Here is a 20,445-nt window from a genome sequence, read left to right as displayed (position 1 = left end):
CTCTGCATTCCAGTCACGTTCCTCCACCCCAAACACGCTTATCCATGTCTTTATGGATCTTGCTTTGTGCACTGGTCCAAATCACTTGGTGGAGGGGGGATTATGGTGTGGTGTTGTGTTTCAGGGGTTGGGCTTGGCCCCTAAATTCCAACTTTGTGGGAAGTTTGAGGAAGGCCCCTTTCTGTTCCAACATGACTGTGCACCAGTGTACAAAGCATAATCCATAAAAGACATGGATGAGCGAGTTTGGGGTGGAGGAGCTTTACTGGGCTGGACAGATTCTTGACCTCAACCCAATAGAACACCTTTGGGATGAATTAGAGCAGAGAATCCCGAGCCAAGCCTACTCGTCCACATCAGTGCCTGACTTCACAAATGATCTTCCTGGAAGAATGGTCAAACATTCCCAAAGACACACACCTAAACCTTGTGGTAAGCCTGCCCAGAAGAATTGAAGCTGTTGTAGCTGCAAAAGGGTGGGCCAACTCAATAGTGAATCCTCATTGACCACCAAGGGGAGACACGCTGCCCATCATTGGCCACCAAGGGGAGACGTGCTGCCCATCATTGACCACCAAGGGGAGACGTGCTGCCCATCATTGACCACCAAGGGGAGACATGCTGCCCATCATTGACCACCAAGGGGAGACATGCTGCCCATCATTGACCACCAAGGGGAGACATGCTGCCCATTGACCACCAATGGGATGAACGTGCCCTGGAGTTAAAGGATAAATGCATCTTTAAAGAAAAATAAATGTATAAAATTAAGAAAAAATGTGTACCCTTCACTTACTTTAGATCGAACAGCAGCCCAGCCATACTGGATCATTCCAGTCAGAAGGAAGAAAGAAATGACTGCAGATCCAGAACGTCCAATTGCCTTTTATATTGTTTCACAAAGATAACAATAAAGACACCAAACTATGGTCATGTGGACGCATTTCACACATACATCTTGTGCTCATTCCAGTCATCTGCAACGAGATATTGGTAACATTAAAAAAACACAAGGAGGATGATATGGGGCTTTAGGCCCCAATTATTGCATTAACAACCTTTAAAACACACTGCACTCAATTGTAATATTGACAAGCTAGGCATTTTAAAACAATAAAATGCTTTCCTGGCTTCTAAACAAATAAAGCATTCAGCAGTAAAAATATACATCATTTTCACATTAAACAATATGGTTCTAATGCTAACTAATAACCGTACTAAAGCCTAACAAAAAAATAAAAATAAATAAATTATGTGCATTGTGTCTGAATACTGCTCTGTTGGGACCACAAAGAGCTGGAAACAAGGGGAAATCAATTGCAATGCATTCTATGCTGCGCCAGGCTGGGCATGAATCAGCAGCAAAGGGCAAATTAATGGCATTGTATACAAACAATGCTACCGTGGGCTTGGGAGGGGGTCCTGTCGAAAGCCTAGCTGCAACAAATGGGCAGCAAGAAATCTATGTGCATTGCATCTGAACACTGCTCTGTTGGGACCACAGAGAGCCTGAAATGGGAAATTAGTCGCAATACATTCTATGCTGCGCCAGACTGGGTATGAATCAGCAGCAAAGGGCGAATTAATGGCATTGTATAAAACCAATGCTACCGTGGTCTTGATTGTGCAACACATCATTTGCATTTCATATAACTGGCTCCCCTAGAGCAGCCAATCACTATCTGCATTTTTTTAATGAATGCTGCTTTGTTGGGACCACAAAAAGCATATGCGCAAGGTGAAATCATTTGCAATGCATTCTACACTGCGTAAACAAACAATGCTTCAGTGGGCTTCATGGCACAATACATCATTTGAATTTCATAAAAACCAAAGGCCGGCTCTAGTAGAGCAGCCATTTACTATTTACATTGCCTATGAAATCTGCTCTGTTGGGACCACAGAGCATATGCGCAAGGGGAAATCACTGACAATGCATTCTACACTGCTCCAAGGTGGGCATACTAATGAGCAGCAAACGGGTAGTTAACAGCATTATACAACGCTACAGTGGGCTTGGGAGGGGGTCCTGTCTAAATCCTGCTCTAGCAAATGGGCAGCAAGTGATATCTATGTGCATTGTGCCTGAACCCTACTCTGTTTTTGCTTGCTACTGGCTACACTATACATGGACATTAATGAATAGTTTTCATTGAAAACTTTCATATGGTTTAAATTATTATAATTAACAAATGGATCTGAAGTCCTGTTCAACAGCCCTGGTCTGGTGCACCGTTTGGTTCAATGCCGGCTGACTCATCACACCGCTCCGCTCCGCTGGGTGAGCCAGGTCCTCTGATGCTCCGAGAAGTGTCTCTGGATCCCTTCTGATCTGGTCACCGTGTCTCTCGTGCTGTTAGATGTCTGGCAATGTCTGTCTCTGCAGCGCTCTGCAATGGCTGTAGGCCACTCCTTCTGGAGACCTCCTCACAAATCCTCACAGGCAGACCATGCATCCAGAAGAGGCCTAAGATGGCCGCACGGGGCCCTTTTATAATCTACCCAGCATGCAGTTCTGTCCCAGGTGACCATGGGTAGGGCACCTTGCATTCTGGGTAGGCAAAGGTCAGATAAAAGGAACATAAACATAGTCACTTCCTATGATGCTTTTCAACGTTCAAGAAAGAAAAGAATCCAAGTCCATTTCTTGTCAATGGTCGCTAGATGGCGCCAAATACTAAGTCAAGATAATGTCCATAGACTTACATTATAATAACATTAAAGACGAAGTAAACCCTGATGAGTTTACTTCCTCTTTCATTCCCTGCAAAGGAAAAGCATAATGGACTACTATGCATCGCATAGTAGTCCATTATGTGTCACTTACCTGATACAGGAGCCAGCGAAGTCACTGCTGTCCCCTGTAGTCCGGCGCATCCATCTTCTTGGTGGGGTCTCGCAGCTCCGCCGCTGTCATTCGGCGAAGCCGCGATGACGTCACTCCCGCGCCTGCGCACGGGAGCCGACACACGTCGTTGGAAATGCCACGCTCAGTGCGCCTGCGCGCCGCTGTCTACGGCGCATGTGTCTTCAGGCAAATATCTCCTAAACCGTATAGTTTTAGGAGATATTTCTTGGACCTACAGGTAAGCCTTAATCGAGGCTTACCTGTAGGTCAAAGTGTGTTGTAAGGGTTTACAAAAAAGCCAGGCTCCTCCGCTAGTAAAAGAGCTAGCAGAAGATAGCGGAGGAGTCCGGCGAGAAGACCCCCGGAGCTGTGCAATAAACTATTTTAACCCTTGTGTGTTGTGTTTTTTTTTACATTTTTTTCACAGGTGAATGAGTAGGGGTACATTGCACCCCATACTCATTCACATAGGGTGGGGGGACGCTATCGGGGGCCCCCTTATTAAAGGGGGCTCCCAGATTCCGATAAGTCCCCCACCCACAGACCCCGACAACCAACGGCCAGGGTTGTAGGGAAGAGGCCCTTGTCCTCATCAACATGGGGACAAGGTGCTTTGGGGCGGGGGGGCCGCACCGCCCCCCCTTCCCCAAGGCACCCCCATGTTGAGGGCACGCGGCCTGGTACAGCTCAGGAGGGGGGGCGCTCACTCGTCCCCACCCCCTTTCCTGACCGGCCGGGCTGCGTGCTCGAATAGGGGTCTGGTATGGATTTTGAGGGGGACCCCACGCCGTTTTTTTCGGCGTAGGGGATTCCCCTTAAAATTCCTACCGGACCTAAGGGCCTGGTATGCCTCCGAGACATTATTGCCGATCTCTTGCTCTCGCTACTATAGGAAAATGACAGTGTCGCGCTGGAAACACAATATCGGCGGCACCTACTGTATATATATATATATATATATATATATATATATATATATATATATATATATATATATATTAGCATAGACCCTAGTGAATAAATTGGTGATCGTTGAAATAGTTTTTTTTGTCTCATGATATTTGCGCAGTGCTCTTTCAAACACATTTTTGGGGGGAAAAATACACTTTTATGAAAAAAAAAAACCCATAAAGTTAGCCCAATTTTTTTCTATTTTTTTTTTTTTTTTAAACTTCTGTTTATTGAGTTTTCAATTTATAAGAACATTTACAACACAGGTTGAGTCCTGCCAACATAGCAGTACCCCAACCGTTGGCCTCGCAGGGCCTAACATATAAACAATTTGACTAACTATTAACAACCCCCCCCCCAACCCCCCTCCCCCTGTTTGTCACGACTCAGCCCCCCAAAAATACTCGGACTAGTACCTCGGATCCAGGTTCCTGCAGTTCATCAAAAACTATTACTTATGAGCCGGTGTACCGACAGCCATCTACAACATATCAGTTATAAGCAGTATATCATTACAATGCACTCCCCATTTCCTTGTTCAGGACAACCTCTAAACCGTAATCAACAGGACCCTGTTGTCTTAGCCAACCCCAGCACAGCAAGTCCCCGGGGCCTAGCCCGCAGTGCCCTCCGCTTCGTACCAGGCTCTCCAAACCCTATCAAATTTGTGTACAGTTCCCCGCACCCTGTATGTCGTTTTATAATACGGCAGCATAGCATTGATTAGATGTTTCCAAAAACCTATACTCGGAGCCTGTTTATTCTTCCACTTAAGTAGGATGGCCTTTTTACCATAGAATAGCAGGATGGTAATCAATGTTCGCAGTGCCCTAGACGGCACCACCTCCTCTACCAAGCCCAATAGGCAGACCCGCACCGTCAGGGGGATCTGTACTGCCACTACCTCCGATATACAGGAGGTAACCTCCTGCCAAAACCTCCTAATGTGAGCACAGCTCCAGAATATATGGTCGGCATCGGCCGGAGAAAAAGCACATCTCCAACACTCCGCCGCCGTTAATCCATATATCCTGGCTAATCTGGCCGTGTGTAGTAGCTTCTATGTAAGAACTTAAATTGTATTAGGCGATCCCTGGCCGACACAAGATGCCGAAAAGGTTGAGCCCAGAGATCGTCCCAGTCCTCCGTCTGTAGATCAGGGACCTCCATTTCCCATTTAGTCCTGCACCTAGTGACTGCCTTAGGCGAACATTTAAAGAACTCCTTATAAGTTACGGAGAGCGTTTTTGATAGGTCCTCCCGGGATAGCAATAATTCGAGCGTCGAAGGCAGAGATGCCACCTTCAACTCCTCAAATTGAGCATGATATGCGTGCCTGAGTTGGAAAAAACTGAAAAAATACGAGTTAGGCAGATCATGCCTAGTTTGTAGCTGCGAAAAAGACTGCAATTCCCCTAGGTTAGTAATGTCTCAGAGCGTCTTTATGCCTCTAATCGCCCATAACATTGGATCAGGTAGCCCATAGAAATGGGGGAGCCTCCTATTCATCCACAGAGGTGTGGACGGAGATATTCCCTTATAACTAGGGGCAGCCAAAGTATGTGCCTTTTCCCATGCCCTAATCGTGGCCGTCATGGTTACGGTGATGGGCAAATCTGAATTAGTTCCCCGAAAAAGCGCCAGGCGTAAGCTTTCGTACGAACCTAAGTGCACGGCTTCCAGTACCGTCGCCGCGTCACCATCGTCGGACAGCAGCCACCGGCGTGCAAACACCATCTGGCCCGCTAGGTAATATTTGAACCAATCCGGAACTGCCAAGCCACCCCCATCTGTTGGTTCCTGTAGGACCTTCAACCCGATCCGAGGTGACTTTGGCGACCAGAGAAATGTATTTATAATCCCCTCTAATTGTTTGAAAAAGGACATTGGTATCCAGACCGGGGCATGTCTCAGATAATATAGGATTACCGGAAGCAGCTTCATTTTAAGTAAACTGATTCTGCCCACAAGGGACAGGGGCAGTCCAACCCAGGCCTGCGTTTTATGCTTAAGGAGACCCAGCAAGGGAAGCAGGTTCAAGGAGAAATAGTCGCGCACCCGGGGAGTGACCGTTACACCCAAATATTTAATGGAATCCACCCATTGAAGTGGCAAGTGTGGATCCATCCTGGCTTTGGCCTTTTCATCCACCGGCAGGATGGATGACTTCATCCAGTTCACTCTAAGACCCAAATAGACGGCGAATCTGTCAAAGACAGCCAGCGCCTCTTTCAAAGACTCCTCCGAGTCATTAAGGAACAAAAGCATATCATCCGCATAGAGGGCTAAAGTCTCCCTGATATACCCCACCCTGATGGCCTGAATCCCCTCTGCCGACCTGAGTGCGATGGCCAGGGGCTCCATAGCCAGGGCAAATAAAAAGGGAGACAACGGGCAACCTTGCCTGGTGCCCCTGCCCACCGCAAAAAAATCAGAGGTCCTCGCTCCCACTCTAACAGCCACCTTAGGATTCGTGTACAACATGGACACCCATTTACAAAACTGTGGCCCAAAACCCATGACTTTTAGCACTCTAAGCATATATTCCCAATCAATAGAATCAAACGCTTTTTCTATGTCTATGGACACCACAATTCTACAGTCAGAGTCTGTTGGCGGGAGCTGCAGATGGGTAAAAAGTCTCCTTATGTTTGTGTCTGTTGATTTGCCAGGCATGAACCCTGTCTGGTCGCTGTTCACCACCGTCTGAATGACCTTGGCAAGTCTGGTCGCTAGGACTTTCGTGAGGACCTTAAGATCCGTGTTTAGGAGAGCTATGGGACGATAGGATGCACACAGTAGGATCTTTCCCCGGTTTCAACAATAGAAGCATATAAGCCTCCATCATGGAGGGCGGCAGTGAGGTCACATCAAGACAGTGCTGTAGCAGCCAATTAAATCGCGGGGCCAAAAGCTCTACATTTACCTTATAAAATTCTATTGGAAAACCATCCGTTCCCGGGGGCCTTATTGGGTGGGAACGAGAAAATTGCCTTCTGAATTTCTGTAAGCGTAATGGGGGAATCAAGGGTCAAGCAGTCGTCTTCCGCCAGTTGTGGGATTGGCAGACCCCCTAATAGGGAGTCCAGAGCTCCAGGGTCATACCTAGGGATGGGCCGGTACAGTTTCGTGAAAAAGGTCACAAACTCCTGCATTATTAAGGTTGGGTCAGAAACCAAGGCACCTGATGCAGTTCTAATTTTAGGAATGTGCACCAGGGGCGGCCTATCAGCCACCAATGTGGCCAGGAGCTTTCCATTTTTGTCCCCTTCAGCAAACACTCTGTGGGCAGTAGTGGTCCATTCAGTGCTAGTCAATTCTTTAATATGAAGCGACAAACTCCTCCTAGCCGTCATGAGATGCTCAAGAGTGGCCCCCGTCGGGGACCCCGCATGAGCCTCCGCACACTCCCGCTCCTTCTGCTTCAAACAGAGGAATTCCTCGTTATCATTGACCCGAGCTGTTTTTATTGCTGATATACATTCGCCCCTGGCAACTGCCTTAAAGGCATCCCACACCACAGGTGGATCCGAGGTGTCCATGTTCTCCGACCAGTAATGTTGGAAAGCAGGGTTAAGCTGGGAGAGCACGTCTTCCTTCTGTAACCAACTGGCAGACAACCTCCATCCCCTCTTCCCGGATCCAGTCGGAAACGACAGGGTGAGGGAGAGAGGATTATGATCCGATATGCCCCCCGGCAAATATTCCACCCTTTCCACACTGTGCAGCAACCTGTCGTTACCAAAGGCCAGATCAATTCTCGCCGCTGACCCATGGGCTGAGGACACGTGAGAATAGCATCTGGCCACCGGACACTTCCATCTCCACAGTTCCGTCAGTCCCACCCCCATGGCCCAATTGTTTAGTTCGGTTGAACCTCCCCTACTTGGGTTGGAGGAATCCAATACCGTCTCCAGTGTAGCATTGAAATCCCCCAATACCACCATGGGTAGATGTAAAAATTCAGCCAAGCTGGCAAACATATCATATAATAATTGAACCTGGAATGGGGGGGGGTATATACACATTGACCAACAATATCTTCTGGTAGTACACTTCCAGCACCACCGCCACATATCGTCCCCCCCGGTCAGTAATAACTTGATGTACCGTGCAGGCAATAGCCTTGCTAATAAGCATGGACACTCCCCTTGCGTAAGTGGAATATGTGGAATGCAAAGCTTTCTGAATCCACGGCTTCCGCATAGTCAATACTTTGGCTCCATCTAGATGTGTTTCTTGGAAAAGTATTATATGGGGTTTGTATTGTTTCAAATATTGGAAAACCGAGGCCCTCTTAAATTTGTGATTGAGGCCTCGGACGTTCCAAGAGACAATATCCAACCTATCCACCATTATCCCACAACAGAATAACACTCGTACAGTGCAGGTCAGACCAAACTCCCACATGCCGGACCACCGGTACCATGGCATAAAACCTTAACTTAAGGAACCATACCTCCTTCCCGAGACTCTGAGTCGTGACAAACCGAATTCCCACCCCTGCTCTTATACCAGCACCCGTTTTAAAATCAAACCAAAGTGTCCTGATATGAAGCTTCCTCCCATAACGAAACCAGCAAAAACTTGCGGTGAGGTCCAACCGCTGTAATCGAAAGTCTGGCAACATCTCCTCCGTCGTGTCTTCCTTGGTCCTAAGCTCCAGGAAGTGAGCATACTATTGGAGCACAGCACGCACCAGGGCACAGATACGTGCCAACATAGTCCCATACAAGTGGTTGAGATCAGGGAAAAAAGAAAAATAATAATAAAAAAAAAAAGAGAAAAAAAAAAAAAAAGTCAAAGGCAAAGGGACAAAAACATAAGGATGAGTAGCCTCGGGTAAACATAAGTGGAAACTCAGATGGAAAAATAGGAAAAAAACGTGAATAGTAAAGGGACCGTGGGCTCCCCGACCCCTCCGGGGAAAACCCACCCCCCCTTCAAGCAACCCCAGAGTACCGTATGATGCAGCACGAGCCTCCTCCACCCTTGTTGCAGGTACGTCTAAAAATGTTCCGGAGCAATGGGAGGGTCGCGTTCCATTCCACTGTCTGCCGGCGGGGGTGTTCTGCCGGAGGACCCCCGACTCATGGCTCCGTCTCCACCAACAGGATGCTGAATAACTCTCTAGGCATCAGTGGGCCAGTCCTCGTGTCGGACAACTTTTCACAGAAGTGTGCAACAGGCACAATATTCCGCCACAGCCGTGGCTGATTAATAACTCCACGCCCAACGTCCCATGCCTTTAAGCCAGTTCTTTGTCCATCCAGTCACAGGCCTCCGCAGGGTTGTCAAAAAATTTCACACTGCCTTTGTGTTGGATTCGAAGCCTGCTCGGGTATAGCATACTGTATGGTATCTCCTTCGCGCGTAGCCTCTTGCGGACATCTGTAAAGGATCGGCGTTGTTGTTGTGTGGCGGCAGAGAAGTCAGGGAATAGCATTAACTTGGAATTGTCATACAACAGTTCTTGTGTTCTTCTAGACTTGTCCAGGATCATGTCTCTATCCCTGTAGTTCAGGAATCTGACAAGAAAAGGTCGTGGGAACGCCCCTGGTGGCCGCCTGCCCGTCGGGACCCTGTGCGCCCGTTCGACCACATAAGTGGGGGGTAAATCTTCCAGGGAAAATAATTTTTTGAACAAAGCCTCAGCAAACTCCACCGGCTTGTCCCCTTCTGATCCCTCCACCAGGCCCACCACCCTTACATTGTTGCGCCTTTGATGGTCTTCGGCGTCATCCGCTCTGCGTTGGAGGTTCCGCACCATGTCACGGAGTTCAGCTACCTGGGCTGCCTGTGAATGTGTGGCATCTTCAACTCCAGACACCCTGTCCTCCACTGTAGTAAGTCTGCCCCGGATCTTGTCTAGGTCATGGCGTATCAGTGTGCATTCAGAGGACAAATGATCGATTCGCCCCATCAGCTCAGACTTACTGACATTAATGGCTTCCAGTATAGGTCTCGTGATCGCCTCAGCATCCACCGCTACAGGATGGTCCTCAAGCCCCTCACCTTCTGCTCCCAATTCCGCTGCAGGAGCAGAATGCTCCATCCCGTCCCACGGCCGCGCTACACACTGCTCTGCCCTCTGTGAAGACAAGATGGCGGGGGCGGCGTTGCTCTTTCTGGGCCCTGCGCTGCTGTTTAGATGCCGATGAACGCATCTCTGGAGCCAGTACACTTTCCCCCGGACTATGGTGCCTTGTATTCCCGGCCGGCTGCGCTCCAAAATCACGGATAGTAGCAGGATGAGCGGAGCTGTGTAGAAAAGCTTGCTGCCACGATCACATCCGGTCACGCCCCCGTCCCAATTTTTTTCTATGATGTAAAAGATGATGTTATGCCAAGTAAATAGATACCTAACATGTCATGCTTGTGAACATTACTGGAATGACAACAAACTAAGGAACCTAATAAATCTCCATAGACAGCGCTTTTAAAAATAATGTAACGGTTACCAGGTTAGAGTTACAGAGGAGATCTAGTGCTAGTATTATTGCTCTTACTCTGACGATTGTGGCAATACCTCATGTGTGATTTGAACACCATTTATATATGAGGTGTGACTTACGTAAGCGTTTTCTTTGCTGCGCAAGCATGCGAAGACGGGAGGGGGGTGCTTTAAAAAAAAAATCTTATTTTTCTTTCTTTTTTCTTTTTTTGCATTGTCCCTTTAAAAAAAAATCTGATCACTTTTATTGCTGTCACAAGGAATGTGACAGTAAAAGGCATGTGACTGGTACTCTATATGGAGGTATCAGGGGTCTAAAAGACCCTCCTTTTGCACTTACAAGTATTCAGATTGCCAAAATCAGCGATTCTGAATACTGTTATTTTTTTTATAATAAATTGGTGCTGTTGGGATTATACATCGGAGTCCCAATCCAAACCACATCTGGCTTTGTTCAGGTCTCAGCTTGGGGGGCGGATGTGCTGACTGGTGGCTCAGGTCTACCAGTGGGACAGGAAGAGCGGCTGGAGAAGGGGGTTGGACGTCCCCTCTCGAACGGCTTTTAGCCACCTTGGTTGTTATCACTAAAAAGCCAACCGTTCTAAAAAAAAAAAAGTAACCCCTTCAAGCCACGAACGCAAATTTGCATACAGTAAGAGCGACGTTGTGCCCAAATATTGTCCTTTTCCTTTATTTTTTTATTTTTTCCCCACAAATAAAACTTTCCTGGTGCCACCATGGCAGCATACCTATGATAGCTCCGCCCCGGAGTCCTCCCCTCAGGATAGTTAATAGCTTATAAAAATGACAACCCTACCCCCCCCCCCCCCCCCCCAGCATTATCCTTCTTTTCCTCATACCTAACTGATAGTGTTTGGACGTATCTTACCTCTGCCATGGGCAGTTTTCCATCTGGGTTCTGGCCGTAGGCAATCTTGCTGCCCACTCTCAACCCTCTTGAAAAACGCTAATATGGTCACCTCTGCAATCAAGCAAAAAAATAAAACAGGTCGTCGACGTCAACAACATATTAAAAAAATAGCCTATGGCACCTGGTATTCCCAGGCGGTTTGTAAGAGGGGGGTACTGGGGGGTAGGTTTGGGTGGGCCTAAAAATCATATAAATCATGGCTCCTGTATATCCTGGATCAGGGATAAGGCTAGTAAGGGGGATATCACTTGATAAATTGACCACCCAATGCCTGCAATATTGTAAGGTAGTTAACGGGCTCCTGCTTTCAGGGTAGTATGATGTTTAGTAAAGTATATAGAATTACTAGCTCCTCTATGATGATATGAGGTCTGCATTATGAAGAATAGTTCATATAAGGCAGAGAGGTAAGTGCCAATATAAATGTTGCAGCAGGGCACAAGATCGGTTCAGTCACTAAAATATACCAAGTGCTCCGTTCGATGTATACTTTACCGATAGGTGTCTCGGATCCTTCTGGGCGCTCATTCGGCCGTGGTAATGTTCAGTTAGAGAGTAAAAGGCTACAATTATATGGGATCCGAGCAGGAATGGAGTCTAGTCAAGTGCGTGCGTTGAATGCTCTCTCGTCTGACAGGTTGGAGGCCCAGGACTGCTCCAGGTAGAAATCATGGTGGTAACCGGAGTCAGGGATATTGAAGCTAGTGTAAGTGTCTGTAGAGCGGGCCGAAGTCGGGCTCGTCGGTGGGTGGCGGGGTCGGTATCCCCCAAGTGGTCTGTAGGTGGATGGCGACCTATGTCTGCGAGATCTGGACAGTTGAGTTTCCATGAGATCTTCAGTACTGTGGGTGTTGGGTGAAATGTGGACCCGAAAATCAGCATACCAATTAGGTACTTCAACCAGTGGCAGGTCCAGCATTTTGCAGAAGGTTTCTAGATCTTCTGGCACTTTTAAGATGGCAGTGCGGCCCTGGTAAGAGGCTTTCAGAGCGAACAGAAACTTCCAGCGATAGTGGATGTCTCTCTGCCTCAGCCCGTCAAGTAATGGGCGCAAGTCTCTTCGATATTTCAGAGTGATCGCTGAAAGATCCTGATATATCTGGATCGAATGGCCTTCAAATGTCAGGTTCGGATCGCTCCTAGTTTTTTTAAGAACCTCTTCTTTGAGGGTATAGTCGTTAACATAACAGATGACATCCCATGGGGGATCAGAATCTTTGCCCTTAGGCCTAAGGGCTCTATGTATCCGCTCCATAGCTATAAGTGGACCGGAGGGTCGGACTAGCAGCTGGTTGAATAGGGATGTGACTGCTGGGAGAATTTGCTCAGGCTCGATCGACTCCGGGAGGCCTCTCATCCTCAGATTGTGTCTTCATCCCCTATTGTCGATATCTTCGACATGGCGCTGGAGGTCTCTGAGCTGCCAGGTGTGTGTGTCGACTTTGCCTTGAGCCATCTGCAATTCATGCTGTTGTTGCGCCGCCATTAGCTCCATGGAGTTTACTCTCCCTGTGATTGCTTGTATCTCGTGGCGGAGGTCTGAGATGGCCACGGTCAGAGTGCTCTTTATATCGGCCGCGACAGTCCTCAGGTCGTGGATATTTAGTTGTTGGTGATGGGGAGATGGACTGTCTGCCGTGGTGTGCTGTGGATCAGTCAGCGTCAGGGTAATCCCGATGTGGTTAGCGGTGGGAGAACAGGCCACCATGTCGGCCCCCTGGTTCCTGAAGAGATCCGGTATTGTCTGGGTATTACGGGATCCCAGGTCCCTTGGTGAGCGGGATCTAGATGCAGAGGGTCCGCGTGAGGAGGTCCCCATGATGTGAGTGTTTTTCAGGTAAAATCCTCTGTGATCAATCTTTTTTAGGCTGAGGTAAGACGGAGCAAAAAGCTTAAGCAGCCATCCTCTCTCTAGGCAAGCCACACCCTCCCGGCTTTTTTTTTAAATATGTTGTTGACGTTGAGGACCTGTTTTATTTTTCTGCTTGCTTGCCGAGGTGACCATCTTGGCGTTTGTCAAGAGGGTTGAGAGTGGACAGCACGATCACCTACGGCCACATCACCCTGAATGCGCCTGCTCTTGGATGCTAAGCAGGGTCGGGCCTAGTTAATACCTGGATGGGAGACCGCCTGGGAATACCAGGTGCCGTAGGCATTTTTTTTGTATGTTGTTGGCGTCGATGACCTGTTCTGTTTTTCTGCTTGTTTGCAGAGGTGACCATCTTGGTGTTTGTCAAGAGGGTTGAGAGTGGCCAGCAAGATCGCCTACGGACCCATCACCCGGAATATGCCTGAACTCATCTGATCTCGGATGCTAAGCAGGGTTGGGCATGCTTAGTACCTGGATAGGAGACCGCCTGGGAATACCAGGTGCCGTAGGCTTTTTTATAATATGTTGTTGACTTCGACGACCTGTTTTATTTTTCTGCTTGTTTGCCGAGGTGACCATCTTGGCGTTTGTCAAGAGGGATGAGTGTGGCCAATAAGTTTGCCTATGGCTACATCATCGTGAAAGCACCCGATTTTGTCAGATCTTGAATGCTAAGCAGGGTCAGGCCTGGTTAGTACATGGATGGGAGACCGACTGGGAATACCAGGTGCCGTAGGCTTCTTTTAATATGTTGTTGGCAACGACGACCTGTTTTATTTTTCTGCTTGTTTGCTGAGGTGACCATCTTGGCGTTTGTCAAGAGGGTTTAGAGTGGCCAGCAAGTTCGCCTACGGCCACATCACCCTGAATGCTCCCAATCTCGTCTGATCTCAGATGCTAAGCCGGGTCGTGCCTGGTTAGTACCTGGATGGGAGACTGCCTGGGAAAACTAGGTGCCGTAGGCTTCTTTTTTAATATGTTGACGTCGACGACCTGTTTTTTTTTTGCTTGTTTGCCGAGGTGACCATCTTGGCGTTTGTCAAGAGGGTTGAGAGTATCCAGCAAGATGGCTTATGGCCACATCACCCTGAATGCACCCAATCTCATCTGATCTTGGATGCTAAGCAGGATCAGGCCTGGTTAGTACCTGGATGGGAGACTGCCTGGGAATACCAGGTGCCATAGGCTTTTTTTCAATATGTTATTGGCGTCGACGACCTGTTTTATTTTTCTCCTTGTTTGCCAAGGTGACCATATTGGCGTTTGTCAAGAGGGTTGAGAGTGGCCAGCAAAATCGCCTAAGGCCCCATCACCCGGAATATGCCTGAACTCGTCTGATCTCGGATGCTAAGCAGGGTTGGGCATGCTTAGTACCTGGATAGGAGACCGCCTGGGAATACCAGGTGCCGTAGGCTTTTTTATAATATGTTGTTGACTTCGACGACCTGTGTTATTTTTCTGCTTGTTTGCCGAGGTGACCATCTTGGCGTTTGTCAAGAGGGATGAGTGTGACCAACAAGATTGCCTACGGCTACATCATCCTGAAAGCTCCCGATTTTGTCAGATCTTGAATGCTAAGCAGGGTCAGGCCTGGTTAGTACCTGGATGGGAGACCGACTGAGAATACCAGGTGCCGTAGGCTTCTTTTAATATGTTGTTGACTTCGACGACCTGTTTTATTTTTCTGCTTGTTTGCCGAGGTGACCATCTTGGCGTTTGTCAAGAGGGATGAGTGTGGCCAACAAGATTGCCTACGGCTACATCATCCTGAAAGCACCCGATTTTGTCTGATCTTGAATGCTAAGCAGGGTCAGGCCTGGTTAGTACCTGGATGGGATACCGACTGGGAATACCAGGTGCCGTAGGCTTTTTTTAATATGTTGTTGGCAACGACGACCTGTTTTATTTTTCTGCTTGTTTGCTGAGGTGATCATCTTGGCGTTGGTCAAGAGGGTTGAGAGTGGCCAGCAAAATCGCCTAAGGCCCCATCACCCGGAATATGCCTGAACTCGTCTGATCTCGGATGCTAAGCAGGGTTGGGCATGCTTAGTACCTGGATAGGAGACCGCCTGGGAATACCAGGTGCCGTAGGCTTTTTTATAATATGTTGTTGACTTCGACGACCTGTGTTATTTTTCTGCTTGTTTGCCGAGGTGACCATCTTGGCGTTTGTCAAGAGGGATGAGTGTGACCAACAAGATTGCCTACGGCTACATCATCCTGAAAGCTCCCGATTTTGTCAGATCTTGAATGCTAAGCAGGGTCAGGCCTGGTTAGTACCTGGATGGGAGACCGACTGAGAATACCAGGTGCCGTAGGCTTCTTTTAATATGTTGTTGACTTCGACGACCTGTTTTATTTTTCTGCTTGTTTGCCGAGGTGACCATCTTGGCGTTTGTCAAGAGGGATGAGTTTGGCCAACAAGATTGCCTACGGCTACATCATCCTGAAAGCACCCGATTTTGTCTGATCTTGAATGCTAAGCAGGGTCAGGCCTGGTTAGTACCTGGATGGGATACCGACTGGGAATACCAGGTGCCGTAGGCTTTTTTTAATATGTTGTTGGCAACGACGACCTGTTTTATTTTTCTGCTTGTTTGCTGAGGTGATCATCTTGGCGTTGGTCAAGAGGGTTTAAAGTGGCCAGCAAGTTCGCCTACGGCAACATCACCCTGAATGCTCCCAATCTCGTCTGATCTCAGATGCTAAGCAGGGTCAGGCCTGGTTAGTACCTGGATGGGAGACTGCCTGGGAAAACTAGTTGTCGTAGGCTTCTTTTTTAATATGTTGACGTCGACGACCTGTTTTTTTTTTTGCTTGTTTGCAGAGGTGACCATCTTGGCATTTGTCAAGAGGGTTGAGAGTATCCAGCAAGATGGCTTATGGCCACATCACCCTGAATGCATACAAACTCATCTGATCTTGGATGCTAAGCAGGATCAGGCCTGGTTAGTACCTGGATGGGAGACCGCCTGGGAATACCAGGTGCCGTAGGCTTTTTTTTTATTTGTGCTCGGAGACTCTTATAACAATGATGAAATGGGAATGACAGATACTGAAAGAAAGTGACCTGAAGTTGTGCCGTGGTCACGTGGTCAGTATGCCTAAAAGGGGGCATTCCCAAGTAGTACTAAAAAAGAAAAAGGGATAACCTCCGGAAACATCCGACAGGGCAGGGAGGAACCGAGGCCGTCTTATAACGACGAGGCTCCTCCCACAAATGACGGCGGCCTACGTTCCGCCTCCCCACTTGTCCTTAGAAACTCTTATAACAATGATGAAATGGGAATGACAGCTACTGAAAGAAAGTGACCTGAAGGTGTGCTGTGGTCAGTATGCCTAAAAGGGGGCAAAAGGTACAACAGACAGGGAGATGAAAATACAAAGTTTATTCAACCTGAACCAATCAATCAGTCGAATGAAGAAACGCTTGGGACATCTCTGTTACCGGCTCCGGGATGTACCTGGCATAGCATTAAGACCTCCACCTACCCAATCTCTTATTGATATGCACGGGGACCCCCTGACGTGAAGCTGCAGAGGCTGCCCCGATCCTAAAGGAGTGACCCGAGTATTACTTGGGGTTGAGCCCCAAATTCCCCAAAAGTGTGCGGCAGTATTTGATGTAAAGTGATGATGTCAGTGGGGCCCCGTTAAAGGGCAAAAGAGGACCATCCCTGAGTTGTCCTGCCAACTGGAGCAACAACAGATCAAAAACCATGACCGGGCACCAACTAGAATTGATCCTGAAAAACCGTGCCGGAACCAATCTGTTGCGTCTTACAAACCTCTAAATGTAATAAAAAATTATCAGGATACCTAACTAATTGATTAATGATCAGAGTGTGGCAGAGTGCCCCCTTACACATACACTATATTGTCAAAAGTATTGGGACACCTGCCTTTACATATGAACACACACGAACTTTAATGGTGTATAGAGTACAGGGATTAAGAGCAAGCAATAAACAAAACAGAAGCAGAAAAATAAAACAGGTCGTCGATGCCAACAACATATAAAAAAAATCCCACGGCACCTTGTTTTCTCTGGCAGTCTCCCATCCAGGTACTAACCAGGGCCGTCCCTGCTTAGCATCCAAGATCAGGCGAGATAGGGCATGATAGGGCGCATTCTGGGTGATGTAGCTGTAGGCCATCTTGCTGGTCACTCTAAACCCTCTTGACAAATGCAAAGATGGTCACCTTGGCAAACAAGCAGAAAAATAAAACAGGTCGTCGACGCCAACAACATATTAAAAAAAAGCATACGGCACCTTGTATTCCCAGGTGGTGTCCTATCCAGGTACTAACCAGGCCCAACCCTGCTTAGCATCCGAGATCAGATGGTATCGGGTGCATTCAGGATGATGTGGCAGTAGGGGATCTTGCTGGCCACTCTCAACCCTCTTGACAAATGCCAAGATGGTCACCTCGGCAAACAAGCAAAAAAGAAACAGGTCGTCGACGCCACCAACATATTAAAAAAAAAGCCTACGGCACCTGGTATTTCCAGGTGGTATCCTATCCAGGTACTATCCAGGCCACACCCTGCTTAGCATTCAAGATCTGACAAGATCAGGTGCATTCAGGATGATGTCGCCCTAAGCAACCTTGCTGGCCACTCTCAACCCTCTTGACAAACGCCAAGATGATCACCTCGGCAAACAAGCAGAAAAATAAAACAAGTGGTCAACGTCAACAACATATTAAAAAAAGCCTACGGCCCCTGGTATTCCCAGGCGGTCTCCCATCCAGGTACTAACCAGGCCTGACCCTGCTTAGCATCTGAGAGCAGATGGTATCGGGCACATTCAGGGTGATGTGGCCGTAGGGGATCTTGCTGGCCACTCTCAACCCTTTTGAAAAACGCCAAGATGGTCACCTCGGCAAACAAGCAGAAAAATAAAACAGGCCATCGACGCCAACAACATATAACAAAAAGCCTACGGCACCTGGTATTCCCAGGAGGTCTCCCATCTGTGTTCTAAGCAGGCCCGACCCTGCTTAGCATCCAAGATCAGACGAGATCAGGCGCAATCAGGGTGATGTGGTCGTAGGCGATCTTACTGGCCACTCTCAACCCTCTTGACAAACGCCAAGATGGTCACCTAGGCAAACAAGCAAAACAATTAAACAGGTCATCGACGCCAAAAAGATATTAAAAAAAGCTTACAGCACCTGCTATTCCAAGGCGGTCTCCCATCCAGGTACTAACCAGGCCCGATCCTGCTTACTATCCCAAATCAGATGAGATTGGGAACATTCAGGGTGATGTGGCCGTAGGGGATCTTGCTGGGCACTCTCAACCCTCTTGACAAATGCCGAGATGGTCACCTCAGCAAACAAGCAGAAAAATACAACAGGTCGTCGATGCCAACAACATATTAAAAAAAAGCCTACGGCACCTGGTATTCCCAGGCGGTCTCCCATACAGGTACTAACCGGGCCCGACCCTGCTTGGCATCTGAGATCAGACAAGATCAGGCGCATTCAGGGTGATGTAGCCGTAGGTGATCTTTCTGGCCACTCTCAACCCTCTTGACAAACGCCAAGATGGTCACCTCTGCAAACAAGCAGAAAAACAAAACATGTAGTCGACGCCAGCAACATATTAAAATAAAGCATACGGCACCTGGTATTCCCAGGCGGTGTCCCATCCAGGTACTAACCAGGCCCAACCCTGCTTAGCATCCGAGATCAGAGGAGTTCGGGGCATTCAGGGTGATGTGGCCTTAGGGGATTTTGCTGTCCACTCTCAACCCTCTTGAGAAATGCTAAGATGGTTACCTCGACAAACAAGCAAAAAAGAAACAGGTCGTCGATGCCACCAACATATTAAAAAAAGCCTACGGCACCTGGTATTCCTAGGTGGTGTCCTATCCAGGTACTATCCAGGCCAGACCCTGCTTAGCATCTGAAATCAGACAAGATTTCACACATTTAGGGTGATGTGGCCGTAGGCGATCTTTCTGGCCACTCTCAACCCTCTTGACAAACGCCAAGATGGTCACCACGGGGCAAACAAGCAGAAATATAAAACAGGTCGTCGACGCCAACAACATATTAAAAAAAAAGCCTACAGCACCTGGTTTTCCCAGGCGGTCCCCCATTCAGGTACTAACAAGGCCTGACCCTGCTTAGCATCCGAAATCAGACGAGATCGGGCGCATTCAGAGTGATGTGGCCTTAGGCAAAGTTGCTGACCACTCTAAAGCCTCTTGACAAACGCCAAGATGGTCACCTCGGTAAACAAGTAGAAAAATAAAACAGGTCGTTGACGCCAACAACATATTAAAAAAAAAGCCTACGGCACCTGGTATTCCCAAGCGGTCTCCCAACAAGGTACTAACCAGGCCCAAGCCTGCTTAGCATCCGAGATCGGACGAGATCGGGCGCTTTTAGGGTGATGTGGCCGTAGCCGGTCTTGCTGGCCACTCTCAACCCTCTTGAAAAAATGCCAAGATCGTCACCTCGGTAAACAAGCAAAAAAATAAAACAGGTCGTCGACGTCAACAACATATTAAAAAAAAAGCCGACGGCACCTGGTATTCCCAGGCAGTGTCCCATCCAGGTACTAACCAGGCCCTAGCCTGCTTAGCATCTGAGATCAGATGAGATCGGGCACATTCAGGGTGATGTGGCCATAGGTGAACTTGCTGGCCATAGGTGAACTTGCTGGCCATAGGTGAACTTGCTGGCCATAGGTGAACTTGCTGGCCAAACCCTCTTGACAAATGCCAAGATGGTCACCTCGGCAAACAAGCAGAAAAATAAAACAGGTCATCGACGCCAACAACATATAAGACAGGGGTTTACTGAGATGCATTAGACCAGAAGGCTGAAAGGACGCTTATCAGCGCAGGTGAGATGGATTACGCATAGTGTATAGTGGAATTCCTGCAACTGCAAGCATGAAACAATTTTGCGCTTTTTGTCAAATACATGCAAACATGTACAGTTTTGTGCACTTCTAGAAAAATGCCCAGGCCTGAATGGGATCTTATTGTTAATTTTACCCCACACATCTGTGAATGCACAAACGTTTGAATGCAGCAAAGCACACGGTGACACAATTCCTATTTCTCAAAAGGGTCAGGGAATTTATCTGGCACATAGGGAATCACATTGAAATGAATGGTTTGCCCTATATCTGATGCTCATAAATGCACAGAACCACACGCATGCTCCAGTTTTGTGAACAGAGCCTTTAGCTGGCTTTCTATAATACAATCTTCTTGTACAATCTCTAGATTTACATTCATCTATGTAGTGCCAGGGCCTGCCTGATTGTATACAAATTGAAAGTGCTAATTGAAAGTGCTGTTTAGATTTGACCACATATTATATAAGTAGGGAAGCCCACTGAAATAAATGGTCTGATCTACAAGTGA

At 47.9% G+C, this 20,445-nt stretch overlaps 21 pseudogenes; 12 read left to right on the top strand and 9 right to left on the bottom strand.

Annotated features, from left to right (window-relative positions):
* The first annotated feature begins 13,447 nt into the window (after nt 1-13,447).
* On the top strand, nt 13,448-13,566 carry LOC143931734 (5S ribosomal RNA; annotated as a pseudogene).
* A 108-nt stretch (nt 13,567-13,674) lies between these two features.
* Nucleotides 13,675-13,793, top strand: LOC143931692 (5S ribosomal RNA; annotated as a pseudogene).
* Nucleotides 13,794-13,900: 107 nt separating this feature from the next.
* Nucleotides 13,901-14,019, top strand: LOC143932412 (5S ribosomal RNA; annotated as a pseudogene).
* A 104-nt stretch (nt 14,020-14,123) lies between these two features.
* LOC143932592 (5S ribosomal RNA) lies at nt 14,124-14,242 on the top strand (annotated as a pseudogene).
* A 108-nt stretch (nt 14,243-14,350) lies between these two features.
* LOC143932013 (5S ribosomal RNA) lies at nt 14,351-14,469 on the top strand (annotated as a pseudogene).
* Nucleotides 14,470-14,577: 108 nt separating this feature from the next.
* LOC143931198 (5S ribosomal RNA) lies at nt 14,578-14,696 on the top strand (annotated as a pseudogene).
* A 107-nt stretch (nt 14,697-14,803) lies between these two features.
* Nucleotides 14,804-14,922, top strand: LOC143932588 (5S ribosomal RNA; annotated as a pseudogene).
* Nucleotides 14,923-15,029: 107 nt separating this feature from the next.
* LOC143932011 (5S ribosomal RNA) lies at nt 15,030-15,148 on the top strand (annotated as a pseudogene).
* Nucleotides 15,149-15,256: 108 nt separating this feature from the next.
* Nucleotides 15,257-15,375, top strand: LOC143931197 (5S ribosomal RNA; annotated as a pseudogene).
* A 107-nt stretch (nt 15,376-15,482) lies between these two features.
* LOC143932587 (5S ribosomal RNA) lies at nt 15,483-15,601 on the top strand (annotated as a pseudogene).
* A 107-nt stretch (nt 15,602-15,708) lies between these two features.
* Nucleotides 15,709-15,827, top strand: LOC143931685 (5S ribosomal RNA; annotated as a pseudogene).
* A 105-nt stretch (nt 15,828-15,932) lies between these two features.
* Nucleotides 15,933-16,051, top strand: LOC143932408 (5S ribosomal RNA; annotated as a pseudogene).
* Nucleotides 16,052-17,316: 1,265 nt separating this feature from the next.
* LOC143931313 (5S ribosomal RNA) lies at nt 17,317-17,435 on the bottom strand (annotated as a pseudogene).
* A 333-nt stretch (nt 17,436-17,768) lies between these two features.
* On the bottom strand, nt 17,769-17,887 carry LOC143931080 (5S ribosomal RNA; annotated as a pseudogene).
* A 107-nt stretch (nt 17,888-17,994) lies between these two features.
* LOC143931211 (5S ribosomal RNA) lies at nt 17,995-18,113 on the bottom strand (annotated as a pseudogene).
* A 107-nt stretch (nt 18,114-18,220) lies between these two features.
* Nucleotides 18,221-18,339, bottom strand: LOC143931915 (5S ribosomal RNA; annotated as a pseudogene).
* Nucleotides 18,340-18,447: 108 nt separating this feature from the next.
* Nucleotides 18,448-18,566, bottom strand: LOC143931155 (5S ribosomal RNA; annotated as a pseudogene).
* Nucleotides 18,567-18,674: 108 nt separating this feature from the next.
* LOC143931218 (5S ribosomal RNA) lies at nt 18,675-18,792 on the bottom strand (annotated as a pseudogene).
* Nucleotides 18,793-19,127: 335 nt separating this feature from the next.
* LOC143932639 (5S ribosomal RNA) lies at nt 19,128-19,246 on the bottom strand (annotated as a pseudogene).
* Nucleotides 19,247-19,355: 109 nt separating this feature from the next.
* On the bottom strand, nt 19,356-19,474 carry LOC143932006 (5S ribosomal RNA; annotated as a pseudogene).
* Nucleotides 19,475-19,584: 110 nt separating this feature from the next.
* On the bottom strand, nt 19,585-19,703 carry LOC143932444 (5S ribosomal RNA; annotated as a pseudogene).
* Between the last annotated feature and the right edge of the window lie 742 nt (nt 19,704-20,445).

The sequence above is a fragment of the Lithobates pipiens genome, unplaced genomic scaffold (assembly GCF_037356315.1).
Source record: "Lithobates pipiens isolate NorthernLeopardFrog02 unplaced genomic scaffold, aLitPip1_a1.2 Scaffold_25, whole genome shotgun sequence".
Taxonomy (NCBI): domain Eukaryota; kingdom Metazoa; phylum Chordata; class Amphibia; order Anura; family Ranidae; genus Lithobates; species Lithobates pipiens.
Note: the sequence above shows the minus strand (reverse complement) of the source record. Positions and strands in the feature narration are given on the sequence as shown.